This window comes from Rosa chinensis, chromosome 7, assembly GCF_002994745.2.
Source record: "Rosa chinensis cultivar Old Blush chromosome 7, RchiOBHm-V2, whole genome shotgun sequence".
NCBI lineage: Eukaryota > Viridiplantae > Streptophyta > Magnoliopsida > Rosales > Rosaceae > Rosa > Rosa chinensis.
Genome location: NC_037094.1, coordinates 29,886,177 through 29,896,655, shown reverse-complemented (window position 1 = coordinate 29,896,655; position 10,479 = coordinate 29,886,177). Strand labels below are relative to the sequence as shown.

The following is a 10,479-nucleotide window of genomic DNA, read 5'->3' as shown; positions in this document are numbered from 1 at the left end:
CTGGGTTTCTAAATTCAGAATGCATGTATGTAAATGTAATAGAAACCTTGGCCCCAACCTGGAGAGTGACCCATGTTAGTTTGAAAATTGACCCAGTGACCTAAACCCAATGGGTGGAAACAAACATAAAAAAATAGTGAATAGTGTCTGACCCAATAATCCAATGAACTAGTGATGCTGACCAATGACTTGACGGATCAACTTGCTATAATGAGGTTTCTTTTTTTCTTGTCTTTTCAATATGAGAGACTATTAAGTAGTCCTAGATTACCGATTGTGTTTCATTTGAGAAACATGATTAGCCCACATAGGGTCATAGGATTTCTTTAGCTATAAAAGTAGAGCCGCCACTCAATTGGCTCAAATTGGTTGTAGTCTTGTAGGTACCCACTTCAAAACCAAAATTTTTGGTTTTGAAATTGAACTACGAATTTTTAACCAAAATTTTTGAATTTAATCATTTATTCTGAATTTATTATTTTGATTTTCGATAATATCAATTTTATAATGAATATTCTTTTGAAATATAAACTAGAAGGAACAATATGTGCTAGTTTTTTCAATATTTATAAATTGTCATAAATTTACTTATTGGAATATAATAGTACATTTAACATTTTAAGCCAGATTTTTTATTTTCAATAGTCCATTACCGAGTTTGGTTAGTTCTACAGGACTTTGTCCTGGTCTACGCACCTTGTGTGCTTGTTAGTCCTTAGTTTAGTTTTGCAGCTTGCAAGATTGGCATTTGGTAGTTCTCAACTTTCTTGATGTTAGGTTGTTTTTCTAGTTTGTAGGCTCGTTTTGAATAAACGAGTATAGTGGAATGAATGAGCGGTGTTAGTCAAGTCTTTTGTTTTGCTTGGTCTAGAGACATGATCTAAGTCGTGGAACTGATGTATTTTCACCGTTTCTGATAGCCATAATGATAGTTCTCTCTTATCAAGGAGGAAAAAAAAAAGTCTAGTTCGATTATAATCGATTTGAGTAGCTCATGAACCAAATTGAATTGATTCTCAATCCTCGTAATAAATTTGAGTTTTAATTTTTAAAGATAAAAAACCAAGGGAGTCATTCTAATGGGGACCATAAAAATGAGGACTAGTTAAAGACTTTTTTGTTAGACCAACTTTTCAATCGCATTTCCGCAAATCAACCCTTAGATATTTAGCTATTTATGTGTAGATTATTTGTGCAATATTTCAAGCAACTTGAAAATTGTGAACATAATCATAACTGTGATTTATTAATTATGAATATGAACGGTTCATGTTTGACAAATTTGGTTTTTCCATTGATTTGAACAAGTTCGGTACCTTAACGATTATTAAATTGGAAGAAAATTTTCAGAAGTGATCTATTTATGCATACAAAAACATCTAACGGTTGATTTGCCGTGATGTAATTGAAAAGTGAGTCTCCTAAATTATTAATTAAAAAGTCCTCGACTAATCTTTATTTTAATAGTCCTCGTTAGAAGGGCTCCAAACAAACCAAACCAAACCAAAACTTTCGGTGGATTGAGTCAATGGTTTGTTTGTTTTTTGCACACCCGTGGTGTGTAAACTCATCCTCTTTCTTAGCAAAACCGTACCTTTACCCCTTTCGGTTTTTCTCCCTGTCAGTTTCGGGTTTAGCTAATTTTCACCGTTTCCCTTCGTCAACTCTTATCCAAGGAGAGACCAGTTCTCACTTCTCAGCTCCTCACCCAAATCTAATATCTACTTGGCTGTGACATGTGAAGAAGCTCTGTGGAGTAAAGGTCTGATGGGCCATCATTTCCATGAAGAAGACTATGCATGAGGTATGCTCTTCCATCTTCCATCTTCTGGGAAGTTTACTAGTTTCGTCTCGAATCTCATCTCCTCTCCTGAATGCCTTTCGCTTCCTGGCGCATCTTTCATTAACAATGACATCTCTTTTGGCTGTTCATTCTTGTCAACAAAGCCGTCACGCACGCCAAGTGTTTGATGATATGTCTCACAAACATTTAACACGGTTGAGTACGCTGAGATGATAAATTATTTTTAGATTCGACAGAGAAATTAAGGAATTACATTTGTAAAGTAAGCTTTCGGTTTAGATCTTAGATCAAAGTACGGACCACCTTGTTCCTAAAGAGATAGAGTCAGTATTTTCTTGGTGGGAGAGGAGAAATTAGCTTAGCATTTTGTTTTTTTATTGATGAGGAGTCCTTCTGTACGCAAGATCATGAATAAAACATTGAGGTTGTACTTGGTAACTTGGGAATGGAAATTGGTTACGTCTTGTTGCTTGTAAGTATTTTTGAGTGCTGAAAAAGTCAAGTTCTAGAAACATGAATCAGACAAAGAAATCTAGTTAAGTATTATCTAGACGCCAGAAAATTCCAAGAATGTCTGAGGAGATGCTTGACTGTCCTTTCGCTATTTATATACACCGAGTCATTGTCTAGCAGCGTATTGTTTTTTATTAGCTACTAGCTAAAAGAATGTGGTCATTTCAGTGAGGATGAGAAGATATGGCATGGTTTGTGTTTACCAAGAGACTATAATAATAGGGTGATTGGCATATGTGCGTGCACATTTTGGATTACCATGATCTTTACGGTTGGACTTTAGGCTTGTTCACACCATCCTTGACTGTAGGCTTTATCACTTCTCAGGATATTTCCGGGAATATTGTGCAGGTTTTAACTTTGAAGTAAGAACAGATAGTTGAAAATACAGGAACTCTTGGCTGGTATTATATTGTTCATTTATCTCAATGGTAAACTTAGCATGATCTTAGAGTCAACCTCTCGTGATTTGTGAAGGTGGGGATGAAATTGGTGGGTCTGGTTTGTGTTGGAGTTGAAGGTCGGGAAGGTTTGCCTTGAGTTCCAAGTTGTCACGACTACCAATCCGTAGTAATAATTGTACAAATGCATGGTTGTTTTCAACCGGATATTATCAACTCTCGAAATAATATAAAGGGCAAACAATGCTTAGAGAATCCAAACATAATCAACATCAATGTTAACTGAACTATTAGCAAAACTTACTGTTGTCAAAGCCATAATTACACAAATGAGCAAACGTTCAGTAACACTGCCAATGTTACCATTAGTAACGCGTTGTTCAGTAGGGGAAACTGGGTTTTTGCTTTTGGCTTCTTATGTAAATGGCTGGAAGACAGACCAAGTCAGATGAATGGGTGTTGACTGCCGACGTTGATTTGAAAGGAACAAAACTTATTCGAATATTCTAAAGCCTAGCTAAAGGTGATGATGCAAGGGAATTCAGAGTCCTTTTCTTTCAGATTGCATTATGATATCTGGCAACAAGTCGGTTAGACGAAGTGGTGTTAGCTCAGTGGTTAGAGCACCTACCACCTAAGATCGAGGTCATGGGTTCGAGTCACCATGGGGGTAGGAGTGAAATCCATTGATCCTCTTTGAAAAAAAAAAAAAAAATCGGTTATTTTCTCAGTTAAGTAACTTTGTTATTTTGATTAGTTCCTGATTCAGAAGATGATTGGGTCAGTCGAGCCTACTATTCAATTACTTATTTACTTATTCAAGATTGGGAATGTTTAGATAGCTACTGGGACAAATTGCCAATGAGGAAGGTACAATGTAATGAGAAATTGGAGAATATACAGGTTTTTTTAATAAACAGAGGAATAGCCTAGGCGGCTCACCCCCTATTGAATTTTATTTCGAAGAAAAGAAAAGAAAAGTACAAAAGGGAGGAGGGGACATAACAAAAACTCCTCCAAAGAAAACAATCGGATGAGAAAACAAATGATAAATACAAGAAGAAATATACTAAATTGGAGAATATAGAAAAGAACGTACAAAAGGGAGGAGGGGACGTAACCAAAACTCCTCCAAAGAAAACAATCGGAAGAGAAAACAAATGATATATACAAGAAGAAATATATTAAATTGGAGAATATAGAAAAGAAACGTACAAAAGGGAGGAGGGGACGTAACCAAAACTCCTCCAAAGAAAACAATCGGAAGAGAAAACAAATGATAAATACAAGAAGAAATATACTAAATTGGAGAATATACAAGTATATTAATTAGTCCCTTGACTATTTCTTTAGTTTTCAAAAACTATTGGATACCAGTATTCTAGTATGTTGGGCAACTGCACTTTTCTTTGTGACATGTAGCACCAATTGACCCTGATGTAGATGGTTTCCACAAAACCTTTAAAAACATAAGAAGCCTACCCCATGAAAGATCATTCAACAATATCAACTCAAATACCACATACTGTTTAAGTATAATGTATTTGAGAGAGATTGATGAGAGAGATGTCACTTATTATTGAGAATAGGAGCCCTATATATAGGGATTACAAAGTGCTAGTTCTAATGTTACAAGGAATACCAATCCGTGTAGGATTGGGAAATCTAGAACCTTCTCTCCTATTGCTACTCCTAGTTTGATAAGGCACACTAAATCGATATTCCTTCAACACTCCCCCTTGTGCCGCTTCAAACTTGGTGATGACGCTTCATCCGTTGCCTCGTTAAAAACCTTGCCAGGTAACAAAAACCCTGTGGGATAAAAATAACCCTAGTCGAAGGACAAAAAGAGCACAACACGTCCTTCACTCTTCGAGATCGAACATGTAGACATCATAACTCCCCCTGATGTCGATATCTCCCCCTGATTGCTATAATCATGGGAGTTCGGATAACTTTCTCAATCCGATGCTCTTCACATGTTTCTCGAAGGTGGATTTAGGTAACGACTTAGTGAATAAGTCCGCTACATTATCCTCTGATCGGATTTGATTCACTTCAATCTTTAGAAGTGATTGTTGTTGCTGATTATAAAAGAACTTAGGCGATATATGCTTGGTGTTGTCGCCCTTGATGAAACCTAACTTCATTTGTTCAATACAAGCTGCATTATCCTCATAAATGCATGTAGGTTCATTTGTGGTAGACTTCAAACCACAACTTCCTTGAATGTGTCGAATTACAGACCTTAGCCATACACATTCACGTACAGCTTCATGTAGAGCAATAATCTCTGCATGATTTGAGGAAGTAGCAACAAGGGTCTGTTTTGTAGACCTCCAAGATATCGCAGTGCTTCCCATGGTAAAGACATAACCAGTTTGGGAGCGGCCTTTGTGAGGGTCAGAGAGGTACCCTGCATCAGCAAAACCCATCAAGACATCATTGTCGTTTTGATGGAGGGAGATAGGAGAACGCCGGCCACCATGAGCGGTGGCGGCGCAGGCGGCGGCAACATGGCCGGCGGCCATTCCATGGACGGGGGCGTTTTGCCTTTTGGGGTCCAATCCCAATTTTCCGTCATTCCTTTTCTCTCTGTAGGGATAGAATAGGCCCATATCAATCGTACCTCTTAGGTATCGAAAGATTGTCTTTATACCAATCCAATGGCGGCGTGTTGGCGCAGAGCTATGTCGAGCTAACAAGTTCACTGCGAATGAGATATCCGGTCTTGTGCATTGAGCTAAGTACAATAATGTGCCTATTGCACTCAAATAGGGCACCTCGGCCTCTAATGGTTCTTCGTCCTCATCCCTTGGACGAAACGGATCTTTTCCGGGCTCAAGACTACGGCCGATCATGGGAGTACTCGTAGGCTTTGCTTTATCTTCATTAAAGCGCCTTAGGATTTTCTGAGTATATGCAGACTGATGGATCAAGATTCCATCACTACGGTGCTCGAGTTCTAAACCGAGACAAAACCGTGTTTTCCCAAGATCTTTCATCTCAAATTCGGATTTCAAGTATTTAGCAGTTTCCTTCAACTCATCTAGAGTTCCAATTAGGTTCATGTCATCGACATAAACTGCTACGATTGCAAATCCGGAACTTGTTCTTTTAATGAACACGCATGGGCATATTTCATTGTTAATATATCCCTTCCCAATCAAGTAGTCACTTAGACGGTTATACCACATCCGTCCGGATTGTTTTAATCCATATAGTGAGCGTTTTAATCTTATTGAAAACGCGCTCCGTGGTTTAGAGCCACTTGATTTGGGTAATTGAAGTCCATCTGGAACCTTCATATATATCTCTGAATCTAGATCCCCATAGAGATATGCTGTAACCACATCCATAAGCTGCATGTCAAGTTTTTCGGAAACTACCAAACTGACAAGGTAGCGGAACGTTATAACGTCCATTACGGGAGAATATGTCTCCTCGTAGTCAATTCCAGGGCGTTGTGAGAAACCTTGCGCCACAAGGCGGGCTTTGTATCTAACAACCTCATTTTTCTCATTACGCTTTCTAACAAAGACCCATTTATGGCCAACAGGCTTTACATTTGGGGGTGTCTGCGTTACAGGCCCAAATACCTGTCTCTTTGTTAGTGAATCCAATTCAACCTGGATCGCATCTTTCCATTTAGGCCAATCCGCTCTTTGTTGACATTCTTCAACAGAGCGAGGTTCGATATCATCATATTCTATAATTCCTTTTGCAATATGATATGCAAATGCATCATCAATCGCCATAGAATTTCTATCCATCATCTCATGTACACTAGTGTAATTTATGGAGATCTCTCTATTCTCTGGAGTTGGTTCTGACATTGGAGCGTCCCCCAATGATGTCTCTTGGACATAACCATAATCCGGAATATTCTCATGAGATGGATTATTTACATCGATGATTAATGGATTATTTTGTGCCGAACTCGCTTTCTTTCTTGGGCGAGAATCCATCGAACCTATGGGCCTCCCGCGTTTCTTGGCGGGAGCCGTGGGCCTAGCCACAAAGTCACCATCATTGAGAGATGGGACGTTGGCGCCATGCTCATGCATTCTTGAGTTGGCGTCATGTCCTCTACTTTTAGGGACATCAATCCTTGCAGGCACGTTTGCAGCAGGTATGTGTGATCTCGTCACTTTAGAAATATCAGAAAACGCATCAGGCATCGAATCTGCTACGTTCTGAAGATCGAGAATTCTCCGCACTTCAATTTCTGACTGTGCGGTTCGGGGATCAAGATGAGACATAGTGGGGACAGACCACGACAATTCCTGTCGTTCCTGTTGAACATTTATGTTCCTATCTCCCCCTAACGACGGGAAGACTGTCTCATCGAAGTGACAATCCGCAAATCTAGCGGTAAAGAGATCGCCTGTCAAGGGTTCTATGTAGCGGATAATCGTTGGAGAATCATATCCAACATAAAGGCCTAATCGTCTTTGAGGACCCATTTTGGTGCGCTGTAGCGGCGCAATAGGCACATAGACTGCACACCCAAATATGCGTAAGTGTGAGACATCAGGCTCATACCCAGTAACCATCTGGGACGCAGAGAAGGGTTGAGTGGCAGTGAGCCTCAGACGAATAAGCACAGCTGCATGCAATATTGCATAGCCCCAAGCAGAAATAGGGAGATTGGTGCGCATCACCAATGCTCGAGCAACCATTTGTAGTCGTTTAATGGTGGCTTCTGCGAGACCATTTTGGGTATGAACATGAGGAACAGGATGTTCAACATCAATCCCAATGGACATGCAATAATCATCAAAAGTCTTTGATGTAAACTCCCCAGCATTGTCTAATCTTATAGACTTAATGGGATGATCAGGGTGGTGAGCCCGTAACTTAATTATTTGTGCTAGGAGTTTAGCAAATGCAGCGTTCCTTGTGGACAATAGCATGACATGTGACCAGCGTGTCGATGCATCAACCAACACCATAAAATATCTAAATGGTCCGCATGGTGGTTGAATAGGTCCACAAATATCACCTTGGATTCTTTGCAAGAATGGTATATTTTCTTTACTGTCCTTTGCATAGGATGGTCTCGATCCTAATTTTGCTAAAGAGCAGGCTTTGCAGAACGAATGATGGGCTTTAGAGATAACCAATGAGGATTTTGGTTTAGCCATGAAGTCACAATTGACTTTAGAAGTAGAAGGAGGAGTCAAACAATGATCCATGGCGTCAATGCCATGTTGTTGCCGTAGGGGGTAGACGGCGCCGGCCCTAAGTGGCCGGTCTTGCACAGTCTTGGCGCCGTGAGGCGCAGGTGCATCTCCTCGAACCAATTTTTGGTTTTTACTTTTCTTCGTTCTGAAGAATGGATGTCCGTGTGAAGTCTTTAATATACAGATCATCATATCACGACCTAGGTGTCCCAGACGGTCATGCCAAAGCCTATATGTGTCAGAATCCCATAAATCATCTCTCATAACATGATTGGATTCAATTATGCGAATAGTGGTTGCATACAACCCACTAGATTGACACATAAGTTTCTCTAAGACTCTTTTACGTCCGTAGTCATTAGAGGTGATGCAAAGGAACTCTTGTCCATTCTCACAATGCGTTTCCACATGAAAACCATTGGCTCTTATATATTTGAAGTAATAAAGTTCGAAAAGTCCATGACATGAGATAAAATAAATCGATACTTTATTAATAATAGCCAATGATTACATCAAAGTTTCGTGTCCATAATCTAATCCAAAGAAAAATCAAACATTAGACAAATTGTAGTCACTCAATTCGTTCGGTAATTCCAATTAAATATGACCAGGGAAGTAGAGAGAGATGTCGGTGGAGGAAAGCTCTCTTAAGTACCACTAATCTCAATTACTTTCCTAGACATCATACTTAATTGAGTACGCCTAGAGGAAAAGAGATAATCCAATAAGTCATTTTATTGATTAAGGCATAATTGCCATTACATAATTCTTGGAAATTAAAAGACTATTCTAAATAAAAATCTGCGGCATTCTATCTTCATCGCCAGATTTAAAGTCTTTTATAGCTCGATGTATTACCATTGATCAGGTACTCCATAAAATATCATGAAGAGGATGCTCTCTTGATTGAGGTGTATTGACACAATACATATGGTCCCTAGAACCAATGGCGTTGGAATAGTGCAATCATGGCCAAAAATGGCGCCATTGTGTCCAACCCTATACCCTCAACGTCATGACTCCTATGGTCATGTTAGGGTTTTCTCAATCAATTTGTTATTTTGTGTTTTTCCACAAGCATGCATAAATAATATGATGCAGAGAGCTTCCGAACAATATTTCATAACTCTTTCAAAGTTATAGTGAAGCAGATATTATTCCATCATGCTTCTATGTTCGGAAAGTTGTGAATGTTACTAAAACGTTCACTAGGCGCAACCCAAAGGTTGTTAGCGTTATCCTCATTCATGTACTCAAACTGGAGGGCCATCTTCATGTGGCGCTTCATCAGGGTAAATGCCCTGGAATTTTCTATCTCAGTTTGTGAGTCTTGAGCGGTTACTTTAGAACAGGGCTCTTGGATTGTAGGCAAATAAATATCCCGTGCCCGTTGAATCCAATGGAGTAAAATCGAGCTCGTTCAAGTCTTACATCCTGAAAGGAAAGCAAGAACGTATTAGTTTCGGAGTCAATGCTTCCACGAAAACTAATATAAGATTTCTGAGCCTTAATGCTACCAAGAAATCGATTTCCAAGAATATTTGGATTAGACCGAAACAATGATGTTTAAATGGTCAAAATCTATGTTCACGAACGCTCTTAGTCCGTAGCTTACGAACGCTCTTAGTTCGTTAAATCGATGCTTACGGACGCTCTTAGTCCGAAGTCTTACGAACGCTCTTAGTTCGTTAATTGCGTGAATCCCCACGATTCCGCTTTTCAAGAATCGAACCCACGTTATAAGAAAGGTGGGATGTAGAAGAAGGGAGGTTTTCAAGTCCCCGAGAAAAGAAGAAATATTTAAATTTCGAATTATAGGAACTTCAAAACTTACTCTTTTGAATACTTACTTGTTGAAAATTCGGAGCAGATTCTGTTCTGAACAGCCTGTACTTCGATTGGTGTACAGATCTCAATATAACTCCGATAAGGCTGAAATTCGGAGGTTAGATGGAAGAGACAGAGACGAACAACTTTGATGAAGAAAGTTTTTCGATCTGAGCTTCCGAACTAGACGTTTCGAGGATTGCAAGAAGACGGATGTGCACAGGAACGGGAAAAAGATGCAGTGGGTGTGCGTTGGCTTGTTTGCGCAGCAGGGATGCTTCGGTGGCAGCAGGCTGGAACGCAGGGCTGCAGGGAGGGGGCAGCAGGGGCTGCTGTGCAAGGTTGCAAGCACACGGGTGCTCGGGCTGCAGCGAAGGCTCGGCTAGCTCGGGCTAGGGGCTGCTTTGTGAATGAGTTTTGGTTTTCTGTTTTGTGGTTAGAGTCGTGCTGATAACGTGTTTAAGTATAATGTATTTGAGAGAGATTGATGAGAGAGATGTCACTTATTATTGAGAATAGGAGCCCTATATATAGGGATTACAAAGTGCTAGTTCTAATGTTACAAGGAATACCAATCCGTGTAGGATTGGGAAATCTAGAACCTTCTCTCCTATTGCTACTCCTAGTTTGATAAGGCACACTAAATCGATATTCCTTCAACACATACAAAGTTTTCTTTTCTCCTACCACAAATATATTATCTATCCTCAGAAACACAAACAACCTGCAAGTGCTATCAGGCAAAGAA

At 39.7% G+C, this 10,479-nt stretch overlaps 1 long non-coding RNA gene across 1 annotated transcript; it reads left to right on the top strand.

Moving 5' to 3' along the window:
• The first annotated feature begins 1,512 nt into the window (after positions 1-1,512).
• On the top strand, positions 1,513-2,242 carry LOC121050848. Its single transcript, XR_005804199.1, has 2 exons — positions 1,513-1,804; positions 1,948-2,242. It is a non-coding gene; the product is annotated as an uncharacterized LOC121050848 (long non-coding RNA).
• Positions 2,243-10,479: the final 8,237 nt, after the last annotated feature.